General features: G+C 40.6%; 1 protein-coding gene across 2 annotated transcripts in view; it reads right to left on the minus strand.

Annotated features, from left to right (window-relative positions):
• The window catches only part of LOC125005264 (E3 SUMO-protein ligase PIAS1-like), a 56831-nt gene extending 45484 nt beyond the window's left edge, over positions 1-11347 (minus strand). The window contains exon 1 of one of the 2 annotated variants that reach the window (XM_047580461.1): positions 11327-11347. The gene's annotated coding sequence lies outside the window, so the exon portion shown is untranslated. The remainder of the gene's footprint in view (positions 1-11326) is intronic. The other variant, XM_047580460.1, reaches the window with a different exon arrangement.
• Between the last annotated feature and the right edge of the window lie 7973 nt (positions 11348-19320).

The following is a 19320-nucleotide window of genomic DNA, read 5'->3' on the forward strand; positions in this document are numbered from 1 at the left end:
GGCCATTATATAAAGCTCCCACTCTCAGCTAGAGGGCTCTGTACTGAGTGCCAGCACCCTCCCCATCCCACCCCTCACCCCCCCATCTTTGTCCTCCCATCCCCCCACCTCTTAGCCTTCCAGCTCCTCTGACTCAGGCTTAACTCTGAAATACCTCCGCCTGTTGTTTTCCCTCCCTCCTGCCTCTGTAGTATCAAAACCACTGCGCCCACTGAGGGATCAAACAAAAGACGGAATATGGGACAAAAAATACGGATGAGGCTATTTCTTCCCCCGGTGGGGTCGGTTCGAGCAGCCCGGCTGGACCGAGTTGAGAGAGACTTGTCTTTTACTCATTAGCACGTTAAATGTGGTGCCACCGCACCTGAGGTTACCGGGGTCTAGTCCCAGCTTGCCACGGGCAGATAGCGAATCTAAAAGCAGTTCCCCTCAGCGCTGAATGGCACAAGTTGTGACGGCGAGGATGTTTGTGATCCGCTGCCAGATCGGTGCAGGTACACGCTGCTGGTAGCAACCCAACAATTTCACTGCTGTGAAGGCAGATAAAGACAGCTGGCTGGAAAAAAAAAAAAATAAAAAATAAAAATCTGACAAAGAAATGTGATGGAGAAGTGGTACCAACGGTTGAGCGGGAGCAGAACACCCCTTTGATTACCGCTGACGGAGAACGACAACAAGAAAACGGGAAAGGAGCGGAAGCCGCGAGGCCGAGAACAAAGACGTTAAATGGCAAAATCCCAAACGCGCGGCTCCGGAGAGCAAACGAAGAAGAAGAAGAAGAGCAGAGAGGCTCAAAGGAGTTGCACTCGCCCTCCTCTGCACCCTCCTAATCCTGCCGAGTTGGCAGAGGTCGCGAGGCATCAAGATGAAGGGGAAGCGGCAGAGATTGCAGCCCGCGCGGCAAACGTGTTGCCGGTGGAGTCTGAGGCACAGATTACTTTTTACCATTAGAGCAGCCTCTCTCATGCTGGGCTGCAATTGCATTACCTCCCGGTCCAGTCCTGAGCTTCATTCAGAGGACGGAGGCCGCCTTGATGGGAGCACCAGGCTGGTTTGTGCTGAATGAAACCTCCCAATTCAATTTCTACTCTGCCCTGGGTACAAAGCAACATAGTGCAGAAAGGGGCCATTTAATGCATCTTCCTTTTTCCTTCAGCTGAACAAAAAACAAACAAACAAAAAAAAGACTGGGAGGTGATACATCAAAGCACAACTTTTAGTTTACATGATGACTAAAAACGCATCAGACCCGACCTTTTTAATTTAACAGGCTCATTTTATAAAAACAAAATATTTGAATCTACATATCGTCACTTGATAACGAGGCGTGTCACGAGATCCCAGTGCCTCAGACACGACACGTCTTCATGCAACGGTTCTACCAGCTTCCAACTCTAAAGGTCAGTTTTATACACAATAAACAGAACCACGTGCAGCTTGTACACAATAAATCTGAATGTTGCAATTAGATCATTGAGCCATTACACCGTTATCTTCGTAGCACGTGTTTTTTTACTGACTAAACCCCTTAACCAGCCCTTATATCACTCAGAATTATGGCTGCAACAAAGACATTTTGTGATATTTTTTATATCTATGCCTTATTCTGAGTATCTTTTGTTAACAACTAAATAATAAGTTTCCTGTTTTTCTTTCATTCAAACACAATTGTAATAATCACACATTTTAAACTTACTACTATTCAACAAAAGTTCAGATTCATTGTAATTAGGAAACTTGTGTATTTTATTCTGTCATTATTTAGTGAGTGTTATGATGCCACTGCATTGACTGTTGTGTTGAGCTGGTGTTTGTCTGCTTATTGTTGCTAATCACTTCGAGAGCAAAGTCAGTGGAAATGTACAGTTTTATGAGCAGAAGAAAATTGATTACAACCTGCACACACACACGAGAAACCAGCGTTGTCGCGGTGTTAGTGCATTGTGGCTGTGGTGCAGTGCAGTGGGTGGTTTCAGTTTGTGTAAGCAGTCAACCTACTTGGGGCCTGCCTCGCTAATTCGAAGACTTTTGATGTCGTTAGTCATTTTGAAATCTTCTGCATCTATAAATCAATATCAGAGACGTACTGTTAACACACACAGCTGGTCATTTCCCACACATGTGTGTGTTCACTGCGTAATACACACACTCAAGTGAAGTGGATGTTTGTAGAATCAACCACAGGTCAGACGTAAACCATTAGATCACTGCAACGTTTTCTTTCAGCTCAAATCGTGCGTTTTCTTACATGTGGCTGCTCACAGGGAGCTACTTCCTGAAGAATGAGGAGCGTTCTGTGAATCTGCGTCTTAAGCCGCGTTCCCTCGGGTAACAGGTCACCGAAGAGGCAACGGAGCGCGCTCTGGTCTTTTATTAGCCTTTAACCCTTCAAGCTTACGGCTCAGGACTCGAGAGAAACACCTTGACCAGCTCACTGGGACGGAAAGGCTGCAGGTGTCACGACGTGACATTAAACAAGAGGAAGCTGCTTGTCACCACAGATGAACACCCGGGCACATGCACAGTCCAAGAGGGTTTCTTTTCAACTGAGGAGATTTTAAATGGAGCCTTATTTCTCCTTCAATGTAGAATAACTTGACATTGAAGTAGGTTCCTTTTACCTGCAGGAAGGCTGCAGACATCTGGACAAACCTCCACAATTTAGACTTAAAATAAAACATCAAGTTTAATCAGGAAAGCAGATTAGAGTCTTGGAGGAACTCTCCAAGAAAACAGGATTTGTGCAGGAAGGTCCAAAATAGTTTTAAAAAGAATTACTTCCATGTGTGTAACCTGTGGTGTAGCGATCAAACGCTAACGGGCGACATGACGTCTCACACCCTGCACCGAGGTAAAACGCAGGAAAACTCAACAAGTATGAGTCACAAATTGCAAAGGAGACGGTTTAGGTAACTCTGCACACAAGCTGCACGAAGCTGCGGGTGGAGAAATGTATTAACTTCAAGGAGACGGTTTAACAGGCACATCAGCCTGCAGCAGGATAGAATAATGAGGATTTTTTTTTTTATTTATTTGTCTCTTTTTTATTCACAGCGAAATCCTCCCTAATTTTCCAATTTTCCCAAAAAAACAACTAATGCTGTCAGGAGGGTGGCCAGAGAAAACACCTGTCCCTCTCCATTCCAGCTGGAGACGCGCTCTCGAGCTCTGAACTGCCGCCTGCCCGCGTCCATCTCCAATGTGACACGTTTCCACGGCAACAGGACCGTGCAACAAAATCACCACAGGAGTTAAGAAAGGCTCCGTCTCAGCGAAGCCACACAAAAAAAGTCGATGGCTGCAGACGACGTGCGCTCTCGCCCAGACAAAATACCCGACAATAACGGAGCTCGGTTTGACTGGGCAGAACATGCAGAACGCATTCGACCTGTCGGCGGAAGTGACAAAGCCGGCCTCGCTGACTTCATAAGGCTTTTCCCGAAAAGGACAATAAACCCTCTCCAACAGTTTGCTCCAGCTGGTTCGATGCTAAACACCTCTGACATCTCTGTAGCAAACGAGACGTGCAACATCTGTATCATGTTTCGCACCGTGGGCTTTGCACCATCTGCTCTTGCACCGGCAAAGCGCCTTAACTCAAACCATCAGATTTTCACATTTCCAGGACCTTGGTGCCTGCTCTGAAAAGCTTCCTGCCATTAGAGAACGCATCTACATCTAGACGCGCACATCGCAACTGTAAATGCAGTTTCCACGTGAGCGCCGACTCCTCCGTAAACTACACATTAACTGCAGCTATAATGACAATGACAATAACAGAAATAGGCAGGTGTTCAAAGGATGTAAGGGAGCAGAGAAGAGGCCTGTATCATTAGGGATTAACCTAGCCACAGGCTCTACAAATAGACTGTCTCCACCTATAAGCCTCCAGCGCACAGACAGTTATTTGTATTGCCAGGCTGCAGCAGCAGCAGCTCCAGAAAAGAGAGGAGACAGTTCAAAGAAGCTGAGGCGGGTGAGGACTCCTGTGAAACAAAATGCAATGCAACAGGACACGTTTGGGGGGCCTGGCAACATCAAAGGCGCACACAAGCACGGATATTCTCTGCGTCATAGCATTATGCACCAATTCACTGTATTAAGCATGATGATGTACAGTATATAAGGCGGGCATTATGATCATCATTATGACCACCTTCCTAATATTAAGTAGGTCTTCCTCCAAAATGGTTGTGACTCATCAGAGACTGGATATCGGTCTTCTGAGGGTGTCCTGTGGTGTCTGGTAACAGGATGTTTTTAGTGGGGGGTCATTCGGTCCTAATAATTGAGGGGAGGGGCCTCTGTGGATCAGACTTGTTTCAGTGCATCGCAGAGTTGTTCCTAAACCATTTTTGTGTGTGCGTGTCAGGCTGCATCCTGCTGCCATCAAGGAGCGTCATTGCTATGATGGAGGGTCTGGTCTGGTCTAGGTGGGCGGTACATACCTGAATTGTCACAAGATGATCAAAGTTATTTGCTTGACATGTCAGTGGGTTTAATGTTGTGGCTGATCGGCGTGTACACCAACAAGCCACAGTTTGACGGCCTAATGCTGGGTTCACATTGTGAGCGACAAAAGCTACAACTCGGCCAGCGTGTCGTCAAAGCGTTCACTGGCATTATCCAACGTCGCTTGGCGAAACAAACCTTTATGATTGTTTGACAGTATGAAAGCAGAAAATAATGTGCTGTTGGTTCTTTGCTGAGGCCTGGGCAAGCTAAGCCATTATTACTGGATCCTTATTTCTGAGGACTTCATTAGACGGGGTAAGAAGAGAGTAAACATGGGAGGACTTTAACCTAAAATCATGTACCTGCTCAACAAAGTGAGCTACTGGAGTAACGGATATCACCTTTACAACCAAAGCCCCTTTTACACGGCGCGAAAATCCCGCGTTGCCGCGGGTCATCGCAGGTCTTTTCAGCAGCTTGAAAGGGTTAACCCAGCGTTTGCTTCCCGGGTCAAATGAGCCTTTAAGTGACCTGGGAATTAAGCGGCTCAGCTCCGCTCGGCTGCAGCGTGAAACGCGTCCCTCGTCGTCCTGCTAAATTACCAGCTGACGTTGATGTACCTGAGTAAAGTCTTGGTCCATTCCTGTGAGATCCGTCTTCCGCTTGACCTCCCCGAGACCGATCTCTGAAGGGCAGAGATTTTTTTTCCATTTTTTTTTTTTTCAATCAAACAAATCAAATGTGTAGCTACACGATCCTTAATGGAAGCGTGAATTAGCCCTACGTCATGCTCAGGAAATTCTAATGGGTGCCTAAATGTGTAAAGATGACGTTGTTGACACAATAACGTATGAGGGGGAAGGAAAAAAAAAACTGGCGTTCATCTTTCATGGCAGGAGGTCAGACCTGCGACTGCTGACAGTCTGAAAGCCCATTAGCGCCCACCACGCCGGGTCGATCCTGGTCAGAGAATCCCGCAGCAACGCGCTATTTTCACCGTGAAAGTGGTGCAAGGCTGAGAGAAAGGATCTGATTCTTTGAGGTCCAACCATCAAAGCTCAGGTCTTTACACCTGCCCATTTAATCTCCACCCAACACAAGATTATACAATGTATAACAGGCTCCATTATGTAACGTTATACAGTGAATCGGTGGGTGGTCATAATGTTTTGTCTTGCTGGTGTATAACAGAAGTGATAGGTTTCAAGCACAACTTTGAGAAAAGTGTACTGCATATTTTAAACAAACAGAGCATGTGTGAGGTCTGAACCGCTTCAGAGACGTCACCTTGAAGGTTAGGAAAATGTGACGGAAGACGTTCTTCACCATTCACTGACATTTTAAAGGCCAAACCAAAAGGAAAAAAAAAAAGAAAGAGAAAAAGCAGAGCGGTTTGTGTCACAGCTGAATCCAATAGTTGACTCTGATCAGAAACCCTTCACTTATTTTGTGGATTTAACTTTGGTTTTCTTGGCTTTTAAAATAAATTTGTGAGGTAGATCTTTCTTGGTCTGGGAAGGGATTTGACAACCCTATTTCCTACCAGCTAATATATAAAAAAAATCTAGTGTCTAAAATAGAAAATAATCATCAACTTAGTCAATACGGAAAATAATAATTCACTGCAAGTTCAAAGCAAGTAAGTGTATGGAGAAGAAAAATTATAAAGATGTATATATTCAGTTAATTAATAAACCAAAACATGATGCATGTGGACAGGTAAGAGACATTTATAATAAAATAAAGGGTAATATCTTACAGTTCAGGTGTGAAACTGCAATAAAACTCTGATGTGCGAGAGTCACGGAGCCTCATTCCTTTTATTTAATATTCTCCTGTACCATTGGATTTATTCACACTGGACAAAAGGAGGGGATCGTTCTCATTACGGCAACTTTAAAACATAAACGTGTCTGTTTTTATGAGCAGTAATCCATCGTTGACACATTACTGTTAGTGGTGTAAAAGTGAATCACGGGACAGTCCTCAGTAATATAAAAGCTGGAGCTGACGGTGGAAATGACCAGAATGATGCCCCGAAACATTTCTGCTTACGTCCACAAAATGCAACGAACCAAACGATTAGATGAGTTTCGTCGATGCTGCCAAGTGTGTCAACCACTTCCTGAAAATAAGTCGACAAGCTTCTTAAAATATCCTAATCCAGAAATCTAAAAATACACCAATCAGCCAGAACATTAAAAACACTGACAGGAGAAGAAAATAACTTTGACCATCTTGTGATAATTCAGTGTTATACTGAACCTTTTGGACCTGACGATCATGTGGATGTTACTTAGACATGTACCACCCACCTAGACTGGACCAGGCACCCACACCCCACACTCCTTGATGGCAGCAGACACACATATAACAAAGCTTCAAGAACAACTCAAATTCAGTAGATCCCAAACAAGTATCTTCAGGATGATCCACAGAGGCCCTTACCCTCAACCGAGAGGACCCAAAGACCTCCATTGACTATAGACACCACAGGACACCCTCGGAGGACCCATGTCCATTCTCTGATGAGTCCAGTCTGGAGGCATAAGGAAGACCTAACACAATATTAGGAAGGTGGTCATAATGTTATGCCTGATTAGTGTAGTCTGTATGTTCAAGCTGAATTCCTCAACCCAAACCAGTCAGGTTTGTTCAACTATGTGTGCGTGAAAAGCTGTCGTCTCCTTCAAATGCATAACCTACAGTCCAAAGACAAGTACAGTTGAAGGAAACCATAGCAGCCGTTTAATAATCAGTTCTTTTTCCTCCAAGTAAATATGCAGAATCTAAGTATTTTAAGAATTAGACATTTTTCAATATCTCTCTGAGCTCTCAATTTATGCACCGACAGGATTAGATGTCAGACATCAGTTAACGATTTTAATTTTAAAGAACGTGAACTTCACTGAAGAGAGGAAAAGAACCTAAAGATACACTGAGCCAGACTTCGGTCTTATTTACAGTTGTGCTAAAATGATGGTGGGTGTAACGTGAATCATCGCAAACTGTGAGCTCACTCTGTTTTTACAGCCCTGATCGGTATCTTGTAGTTCATGTCTATGTCGTGTGTTAAAGTGTGCGCACCTTCTCTTCAGCTATGTGGACACCGAGGCTCTGTAAATGTGAGATGTGCTGAAAAATTGATACTTGAAATGTGAAAGCGGCAAATTATTTGTTTGGGACTCTGAAAGAATTGTAATCACTTCAACTATTGTCAAGAAAAATGTGCATCCATGGTAAAAAATCGATCACCTACCCAACCGTGTGGAAACAAACTAATGAAGCGACCATCAAACCCTCAATCGAACCTTCGAACCCTTTCTAGGTTGTTTAATGAAAAAGCTTTATGAAGAAAACACTGAGGAACATGCACAAGAACGTTTCAATCTTTGTTCACGTTTGTTCTTCAAAGGAACGGACACACCAATCCAACATCACAGAACAAAAGCCGAATGAAAAGTCACCTCATGTTTGTTGTCTGTGCCTGAATCAAGTTCGACTTGAGTCACAAACCGTCATACAGAGCTGACCTCAACAGGTTCATGCTGGTCAGCTGGTCCACAGGTTATTTATTTTAGATGATTTCATTCTGAAACTGTGTATTTTAAAGTTCAGATTAGATAAAGATGTAAAATGAAGGAAGTCCTGTCTGCCGCCTTTGAATTTCATCATATTGGTTACTTCGGGTTTTTCTTGTCTTGCGCTGGTGCTCTAAGCTGAACAGTCAGAGATTCTCACAACTTGTTCCCTGTGCTAAATCTACAGTCAGTGCGTTCACATGCAGCTTAATCGAGCCATGCTCGAAATCGACTTTCTGAAAGCAGTCCTTGCCCCAGTTTACATGCACTGAATAACTGTCGGGAACGTGTCCCCCTCCTCCACACTAGGTGGCGATATGTGTATTTTCAGTGGGTTAATACGTCCCCCTTCCCGGTTGATCTAATACATCATATAATAAACAACTGGAGTCGTTCATGCACCAGAGCAGCAATTCAAACAACAAGATGGATAATAGCACAGGTTTTTTAATTATGTACTTAATTTGCGCACGACTTCTGGTGCACATAACATTTCTTGGATGTTTTTGTTCTGGGGACACAGTCCAGTGCAGCAGCTGTGGAGCATGCACACACATGTTGTCCAGTAAAAGTCTGATTTAGGCAGAGAAAATCGATTCCCAATCGCATTATCTGGGTGTCATAATCAGATGAGGAGAACTCCGATTGTAGTCTGAGTAACGTGTTTACATGCACTTAAGTTGTCCAGTTAAAATTGGATTAAGGCAATAATTTGCTTTTTTACATGCATGTAAACGTACTGAGGAAAAACAGACAGACACCGGACAATGGTACAACCGTGAGCTTGGTGTGTCACGGTGATGCAGACGAACTACTGACATCCACAGAAGTGTCGATCGCCTCCTGACTGGTCTCAACTAACAAATCAAAGCTTCAGTCAGTTCTCCAGTGGTTTAATTGAAATATTTTTTTAAAGAATGCACTCAGGAAGTCATACAAGAATGTTTCAATCTATGCTCACATGCTTCTTTAAGAGAATTCGTATGGGAGCAAAACAACCTTAGGAAATTTGCCATTTCTCAGGTCCTCATCTTAATGTCTTATTTCACAGGACAAGAGGCTCCTCAGTAGTTATGTTGAACTCAGGTTAGAGACATTTTCTGTCAGAAGAAAAAGTCCGATACAACATCTCAGCAGCACGTCGGCAAAAATCTAACAAATGCACTCACATGGGACAGAAACAGAGAGTCAGACCAGAAAGTAAAAATCAAAGTCAACTTGCAACTAGATTCAGACTTTCATTTTTTCTTTTGCCTCAAATGTCAGTTCTGAAAACAACAACAACGCTTTGTGGGTTTTTTATCCACAGGAACTCAGGTTAGAGACAAATCAGGAAATCACTGACACTGTAAGTCACTGCTCGACGAACACAGTACATGTTTAAATTTTGAACAAAGCCCCTGAGTTTACAGATCTTCCTGTAGCAACTTCTACCACGGAAGAATACGTTACTAAAATAAATGTGTCCATAATACTCATCAGCCTTTATCAACATCAAACAAATCACATCTTCACGATTATCACATTGTTTATTATTCAGTTGATCTATCATCCATTAAAAGAATAATGACAAATGCTCATCCCACCTTGGTAGAGTTCAAATGTATAAATGTATTTCGTTGTTCTTCTTATACGGTCTCAACTGAAACAAACTGTTACTGAGTTATTGACTGGCAATTAATGCCAGTTAATTAATTCCTATGTCCAAATACAAAAGTCTCAGTTTCAAGAGTTTATGCTTTTCTGATCCCACGTCGAATACTGATTTGAAAAACACAATTTCTGCATGACTTGGTGACTTGTGACGTGGTTTTCTGACCTTTTAAAACTAAATATTCATCAATAAAATGTTTTCCTTCTAAATTGACAATAAACATAAACTCACCTGCCAGTTTATTAGGTACACTAGTACATTTTAATGTAAGAGTCCTTCACTAAATCTCCCTCCGTGACTGTTATATGCTAATAAGAAAGGTGGTAATTCAACTGCATGATCCTTTTTGGAGGGATGCAGTTTACGGTGCTGTTAAAATGTATCAATTCCCGGTTGGTGTTATTTATCACAGCGCTTTGAATAAAATGAGGTTGGCAAAATAAGAAACATGTGACAACACAGCACAACGATGCACTTCAATAGTCCTAAAAACCACTGCCGCCAAAACGAAAACGCTTACAAAGGCAGGATTTAATGCAGAGCGTTAAACTGTACGAGTTTTCACTGGTGTATCTAATGAAGTGGCGAATGAGTTTGACTGCAGGCTGCAACCCCACCTCAAAGTGCTTTTTGCTTAGATCATGAGAACGAGAAATAGAAGTAAGCAAACGTTTCAGTTTTAGAAAGAGAAATAAACTAATTTTAACTGTGAATGTATATAATGAGGCCACATCTGCCTCTTCAATAGAGGCAGGGGTGTGTTCATTAGAGTGTGAGTGGATGAACAGCAGCTGGCTCAAAGCACCACGTATAGATCCACGGATATCTGGCAGGCACACAGGGGAAAAGGCTAAAAATAGCCCGAGACTCTGATCAATAACCGGCAGATCTGATCCAAATGTTCTTTGCAAAGCTATAATAAAACAAACCCAGGTGCGTCAAGGTGCTCCTCTGGCGGCTGCAGGTGTTTTAGGTGAACTGGCAGCCTGGATATGAGGCTGGTATAACGGGAAACCTGGAGCCGGCGCACCGTTACATTAAGGTGTGTTTTATTCTATCAACAGGTACGGACAGTAGTCTGCTGAACAGCTATCGTTACTCCACCTGCAGACTCTTCACGCCAGTCTCTGCTCGGACAAGATGTGCGATGAAATGTCAAGTTTGTAATTGTTAATAAGAATATTCAAGTCAGTGCGGCGCGTTTTCAAACATAAACCAACAGTCTGGACCAAGCCGCCTCAGTCAGGAGGCTTAAAACACACCAAGGTTATTATTGTTATTTTTATTTTTTTTTTGTAAACATCCTCTGAGAAGTCGAGCAGAGACAGTCCTCATGCAACAGAAATAAAACCACTGCTTTCACGTTTAAACGAGCCACATATGATGGTGGTGAAGTGAATGCCGCCCTGCCAGCAGGTCCGTTCAAACCAGCGCGTCTCAATATCAACATAAACATGCTGCTGCGAGCTTCGGCGCCCGCGGATTTCAATAAACTTCCGGTTGTGTTTGGCCGTTAAACGCCGAATCTGACCGGATCTCGGCCCCTCGGGGCTTACGCCGACAAACAACTGTGTGACTCGACAATCAAACGCTTCGCAACCGAGTAAATTTATAATGATTTCAGGCTGCGCCTTACCTTCAGTTCCGCACTCTCCGCCATCTTGTATTTCTGTGCGCAGGCGTGGTGAGGTGGTGTCACATGACTGGGACGCGCAGAGCGCTGCGTGAACGCGCACACAGGGACGGCGGTGCATTCAGGAACAGAAACGAAGAGGGGAAAAGAATGTTGTGGAAAAAAGAAAAGAAAAGAAAAGAAAAGAAAAGAAAAGAAAAGAAAAGAAAAGAAAAGAAAAGAAAAGAAAAGAAAAGAAAAGAAAAGAAAAGAAAAGAAAAGAAAAGAAAAGAAAAGAAAAGAAAAGAAAAGAAAAGAGTTACTCTGAATTACAAATTCCCTCAAACTTTTAATTTTATTTACGTTTTTTAACATTTTGTAAGCAAACACACTTCTTTCTTGTCTGCATCTGTCAGTTTGGTGCTATTATTTCTCTTATGAACCTCTTTGAATACTTTACGGCAGAAATCGGTTCCACTCATCCATTACTTTTTTTGTAACCGCTGTCATTGGGCGAGAAGCGGGGTACACCCTGGACGCTAACACAGAGAGACCATCCATACTCACACCTCAACAACTCACACATGGCCAGTTTATCCATTCCCAAACTACCCACTTACCCCTCCATTTGATCGCTGTTAATTCATAATATATGAGCATGTTAGATTGTTTTCCAGCATTAGTAGAAAATGTATTTCTGGTGCAGCTTCACCTACTTCCAGGTATGCAGGAGAGGAAAAAAATATATAAGGAGGTCACACTCGAACAAGTTTATGAGACTCACACGTTTTGGCTCGTGGCTTTTATCAGGTCATCCCAGTTTCCAGCATTAATCATATCTGACATTTAAAGATTTCACATAAAAAAGAAAAATTATAGATGTAGAAAAAAAAGAGATATGTTATAAGGACAAAGAAATATCCAGTGTAGCAGATGTAGAGTCAGACTCTATAAGTTATTCATCTCTGAGTTTAATCAATGGTGTAATAACTTGAATTTTTTTTCTATTAAAAAGTTATAAGAGGGAGGACGCCACCTGATGAATGTGTCTTATTGCTCACAGCGAAGACCTTTTGAGCTCTTGGGTTGGAGCATTTTAAGTATCAAAGAGTTTCTTTGACGAATGAAGGTCCAGGACTCACAGGATGGATTTTACTCATATGTACATTATTACCCCCTATCCAAGATGCTTGGAGTCCAGATGTAAGATGGCTAATTATTCAGTATTTTTACTCAATGTGGGGCGGGTCATCTCTGATAATAACACCCAAACCATCTGATTTCATCCATCTGAAATGTCTACATACACCACATATCCCGTTTTCCATCGTAAAATCTGTACCACACCTCAACATGCTTGGCTCCTATTTCCTGAACCAGTGGTAACATGAAGACACATCTGCTTCAGATCAGTCTGTAATGTGGGTTCAATCATTATCCAGCCTGTGATCAGCCTCCTGCCAGTCTGAAATACGTATCCTGAAGATCAGAATAAGTTTGACAAATTGTAACGTTCGCTTTGTCACAATGGATGAGGCCAACGTGAATGATGCACAAATGTAGATGGTTTGTCTTTGACTCGAATGAATGAAATCATCTGCAGCTTTACGCCACAGTGAATCTGTGCTGCTCGGAGAAATGGAGTTTCTCGGTAACATAGACACAGACATGGAATGCACACGGATCAGCCACAACATTATGACCACTGACAGGAGAAACAAATGAATAACACAGACCGTCTTGTGACAATCCAATGTTCTGCTGGGAAACCTTTACATGTAGCACCCACCAAGACCAGACCAGGTACCCCCACCCCAGAGCAATGACACTCCTCGATGGCAGCAGCCATCCCCAGCAGGATGCAGCCTGACACAGACACACACACAAAATGGTTTAGGAACAATTATAAAAAAAAGAAAAAACATAAAAAAATCAGCACAAAGTGTTGACCTGTACGATAATATCACTCTCTGTACGATCGATAATTCCAAAAAAATCACATAATGTACGATAATTCGACCCATTCAATGCCTGGCTCTTAGCAAACACAGATTTGTGAGCGTATTTAAAGGTAAAACTGCATCATAAGCTATACTACATGGTCTGTGGTAATGCTTTGTCTAGCAGATGGTTGCATATGTACAATAATCTTCCTCAAAATACAATCATTTTAAGCTTCTGGTATGATAATTTGTCATTTTCACTTCTGGCAACGCTGTCCCAAACTGATCAAGTGTCTGTGGGATCATTCACAGAGACCCATCGGACCCCAAAGACCGCCACTAAGAACATGGACAAGACGCCCTCAGAAAGTCCATGTCCATTCACTGATGAGTAACAACTGTTTTGGAGACACGAGGGAGACCTACACAGTATTAGGAAGGTGGTCATAATGTTATGCCTGATCTGTGTACGCTGTAATATAAATTAATCTGAAATCGACACATGTTCATAGATTCTAATTTAATAAACGTTATAATACTCTGGTTTTAAATATTAAAACATTCAATCTGGAGTATTTATAGAACATTGTTAACAAAAAGCAACATATAAAGGGAGACAACCTGAAGCCAGACCTTCAACAGCTTCATTTCTGATTAAAAATCAGCGTTTAGTTAACATTTCTTTGATAAACATATATATTATGGGCTGATATCACATGAGATGCTGTGTGATAAGTGTAAGTAATGAGACACGTTGCACGTTCATTCCTCTGGTCTTATCGTTAAGCCAGAGCTTACACAACATATAACATGAGTTGAGTCGACAGGCAGGAGAATAAACAGGTTTCACATCTAAAGTCTGAGTTCTTAAAGCGAAATTAGAGTCAACACTTGTTTCAAAGCTGCTGAACTCGTCCCCCCGATCTTTGACCTTTGTTGCAGATCGAAAAAGGCTTTTCAGTAGGGCTAGAAACATTCGGCGGGAGTTTTATTTTCTTGACGGGATCATATTTTCATTTCACCTAATACCAGCCGGCTCCAGCGTTCCCTGAACTTTAATTATTAATGTTTACCTTCTGTAAAATCTTACAAGAACTGGTTCTGAGTGGAGAGTGTGGAGTCTCTCGGTTAGTCACGATGTGCTCGACTTCAGAGCTGATCTCGTACACCTGTTTTATTCTCATACAAGCAGAGACAGTTCTGATGTTCAGCTCCACGAAGACAAATATTTCAGAAATGTTTGTGGTTTGCTAAAAAAAAAAAAAAAAAAAAAAAAAAAAATACAAATACACAACGAGAGTTCAAATTCAGGAATTATTCTGAATCCAAACATAAGTGAGCAATGATGGTAAGTATGTTTATTCAAAAAAGGAAGCAGTTTTCAGCTACTTCATTCATTATTATACTTATTTTTGGAGCAGATTGTCTTAATTGACAACTTTACTTACTTTCCAAATCAAACACTCTTGTAAGATCCTGTGTAATTAGATGAAGATGTGATGGGAATTATATGATTCTGCCATTTCTATTGGTACAACAGCTAAAATAAACGCAGTCTTGTAATTTATTTTATGTATATATTTATTCCACTTTGTTTATTTACAATTTACTTAATTTTGAATTGAGATTTTCCACTTTCCCACTTGTTGCCTGCTCCCTTAATTTCCCCCGTGGGGACAAATAAAGTTTTCTGAATGTGAATCTGTCCTTTAGTCCTGCATAATGTCTCTATAATGCCGCACGCTTTGAAAGCACCATAAGCCACAGACTCCAAAATGACCATAAATGCAACAGATCTCTGAGACAAGACTCATTGTTATGGCCTTTATATATATATTCAGTAATTCATTCATGTTCTGTAATGTCCTCTGGAGGGTACTAATGAGCATGTCTCTGGATGGTACCCAGAGAGAACCCACACAGACTCAGGGAGAACATGCAAAGTCCACACAGAAGGGACCCAGACCGACCCAGACCGACCCAGACCGACCCAGACTGACCCAGACCTTCATTTAGTCTGGATTTTTTAAAGGATTCAAAATGAGCACAAAAACACACAACAGAAACAAGAACGAGAGAAACTAATTAGTGCAAAGTGACAAGGACAAAGAAAATGATCATTAAAAGGCAAAAAAAAAAAAAAAAAAAAAAAACACACACACAAAAACACACAAAATAACTAGAAGAGATGGAAAATGATTGTTAAACAAAAACAACAAACCAGAAAGTGAAGCATAATGACTACCGTAGATTGAGCCAACAAACAAGTGGGCAAATGTTCCCACCCGACACAAAGAGATAAATTAAAGAAAGGATGAGTAACAGTCAAGTCAAGCACAGTTAAAAGTTGTCTGTGTGGGTGGTACAAATGTGTTGTTCATAAAGGCTACTATTTACACATCAACACATAAAAAGCTGAACTTAAAGTCTTTTGTCACAATATACCAATAATTTATAAAACGATAAAAAAATAAGTCCACTCAGAACGAGGGAGACTTTTATTTTTGACACTTTTATTATATGTTTCTAAACACAACTTATATATTATATATGTATATTTTGAGTACTTTAACTTGACCTTAAATACAGTCTCTAAATACTCTTTCTACACCAGCAGTGGGTCAGTATTCTGATGACCGACCTTTTCTTTACTTTTATAATTAATTCATACAATGAGGGAGTTATTTATTTGTTATTTATTGATTTATTTTTTGAAAACAAAATCCATTTATTTTTTCTATCCAACATGTATTAGGGACTGATAGTAATGATATGTCTGTAATGATATGGTATATTCTAAATATTTATATGATAAAATGAAGGAAAGTCAATGTTCTTTTGTTAAACCAAGACTTCACCAGATTAAGAGCACTGAGGACAATAATAATCTGACGGCTCTTTGGCAAATATAACACTTCATATTTGTGCCTAGATCTGTTTAAATGTAATTTGTTTCCTAAAATTTTTAAATATCATCTTTCAGTATCATTCTGACCCTTAAACTAAATGCTAAGACCTTTACTGGATTATTTTAAACAATCTGTAAAATCAGACTTTACAGCGATAAATGAAGCACTGTCCTTGTTCGTTGCTTTTGTTCCCTTAAATTAAGACTCGGACATTTGTATTTTTGGCAAATTTTGTAATATATGAGACTCCATTAAATATCAGAAGTCTGGATCAGGAAATTTCGGTCAAATCTTTTACATTTTAAAAACTAAAATAGTGAAACTTCAATGCAACTGAACATCTTTAAAATCTGACTAAATAATTCAAATCTGAAAACTGAACATTTAAACTAAGCTTTCTGTTGTGATTTTAATTCCTCTGTCTTCTCTCTACAAAAAAGAAAAAGAAAAAGAAGGCCCGGTCCTGGTGAAGCCAGTAGGTGGCGCCCTATGATTTCAAATGAGACTGAATCTACTATGACGTGAACTCTCAGCTGCAGATCCTCCTCTGTAGTTTATTTGCTCTAATGCAATCACTGCTTCCTCTAAAGGGTTTATATTATCTACACTGAACAAAAAAGAAATCACTATTACACAGAACACATTAGGCTTTATGGCCAAATCTATTATCAGAAAATGATCGTTCCCTCGGGGTCCATACAAAGAAACTATTGACAAACTAGTTCTGCTGCTTGTTTCATGGAGGAGAATCACAGAGGTTTCATTATATCTTTATGTATCGCTGCCATCTGCTGTATTGTTCCGGCCGGTGATGGGACAGGTGTCCACTGGCCACACGTGTTTATACAAGAAAATAATTAATCCGAGGGACAGACTGTAAATACTGAGAGACAACTGTCATCCAACAGGAGGATAAAACCTTATTCTTCCTTTAGATGATGTTGATATTAAAGCGGATGGATTCAGTCCAAGACCATGTAACAGTAAGAGTGAGATATGGATTAAAATAAACAGAAATTTATGATTAGATATTATTATATCAATACACAGCATATACAGTATAAAAAATTGCATGTATCATAATCAAATATGTAAAAGAAAACAGTTTTATTTACATGTGTCCATCTTTTATATAGATATAGATTTTAAAATATGGGATTTTTCACTCCATTTTATTTATATTATTCCACAGCTCCATTTTAAATATGATTATGAATGTGCAGTCCAATAAATATGATCCGTTTATAAATACGACGGTTGATTAGAGGTTAAATTACTCAAATATGTATCTGTGATAATTATCCAAGGATTTTAAGAAAATATCTCACATCACTCGAGATTAAAAGTGCTTTTAGTTTTGATGTTATCACTAAACTATGTTAATAATTCTCTAATCTTAGTTGTACATGTAGTTATTCCACAACTGCAGCTGTTTAAATGTAAAACAAATAATAATGGAAAGCCTCATGAGTTTTAGAAAATATAAATCGATTGTTAAGAGATGTTTTTCTGACTTGTCATCATGGCTGTATTCTTGAACGAGCACAGGAAGTAACTGAGATATGCAACAACCACAGAAAGATACAGAACAGCCACAAAAAGACAAAAGACAACAATCGAGAGACATAAAACAACCACAAAAAATATGTAAAAATACTACAAGGAGACACGAAACCACCAAAACAAGATGTAAACTAACCACACTAAGATGTTAACAACTGCAAGGTAATGTAAAATGATCACAAAAAACAAGACACAAAAAAGACACAAGATAACAGGAGACACAACAACAGAAACAGAAAACAACCAAAAAAAAAATGCAAAAAACTAAAAAGAGACTTAATATGATTGCAAAAAAAACACCACAAAGAGACACAAAAACTACTGAAAAAGAAAGAAAATAACCAAAAAAGACACAAGACAGACGGGAAAGAGACGTCAAACAACCACAAAAACATGCAAAAACACTACAAGACACGCATCAACCAAAAGGAAACAGAACACACCACACAAAGACACAAGTCAACATGAGAGAGAAGGAAAACATCCTCAAAAATATGTAAAAAAAAATACGACAGGAAGACACGAAACAACCAAGGCGTGATGTAAACTAACCACACTAAGATATGAACAACTACAAAGTAATGTAAAATGATCACGAAACACGCCACAAAGACAAACAAACCTACCGAAATAAAAGAAAATAACCAACGGAGACACAAGACAGACGAGAAAGAGACGTAAAACAACCACAAAAACATGCAAAAATACTGCAAGACATGAATCAAAGAAACAGAACAAACAAAATAACCAAGAAAAGACACAAGGCGACAGCGGAGAAACAACAATAAAACAACCCTGAAATGAAAGCTTGTACAAGAAAACACAAAAAAGAAGATGCAAAATGTCCTCAAAGACATGTAAAATAACAACACAAAGATGCAAAACTACTAGAAAGAAAATCACAATGAGCACAAAGACACCAGAGACAACAGAAAGGACACTCAACAGCCTCAAAGACACGTAATAATACTACAAAACTACCACAATAACACAGACCAAGAAACGAAACAGTAACACACACACACACACACTCTGCTGTGTGTTGTTTGCAGCCTCTTTGCGTCCATTGTCACATAATCCAGCCGCGCCAGTCATCAGATATCAGCCTTCACCGGGTTTTGTTGTAATTTACAGAGGACTAAATAAACTCAGCCGATCATTTCCAATCACTGTACTCGGGCTCCGTTCAGCTCCGCGGGCCTCGTTAGCATTCAGAGGGAACAGGGCTTTGCCTCGGAGGGCAATTACGTCGGCAGAAAATTAACATTCATTGTGTGTCAGTGACATTATGTGAGTATCTGTCTCAGTATGAAGCATCCAGGGACCGAGAGCCGTGTAATCAATATCTATTAGTCGTCCCATCAGAAGAATTAGATTTCACTATTAGATCAGCCTGCTCCCCTGACTCCACGTCAAACATTATAAGTTGACTGGACATGTCATGCGCTGATGTAGCCGCCTAATGAAAGAGATCATGTTGAACTCAAATACAATAAGAGGAAACATGATCCGCTCTCGCCGGGAGTCGTTCTGCGCGGAGGCCAGCAGGTGTCAGGCTCAGCCCAGCGAAAGAAACAATTAAATAAAACTCTGGAGCAGGAAG

The sequence above is a fragment of the Mugil cephalus genome, chromosome 3 (genome assembly GCF_022458985.1).
Source record: "Mugil cephalus isolate CIBA_MC_2020 chromosome 3, CIBA_Mcephalus_1.1, whole genome shotgun sequence".
NCBI classification, from domain to species: Eukaryota; Metazoa; Chordata; class Actinopteri; order Mugiliformes; family Mugilidae; genus Mugil; species Mugil cephalus.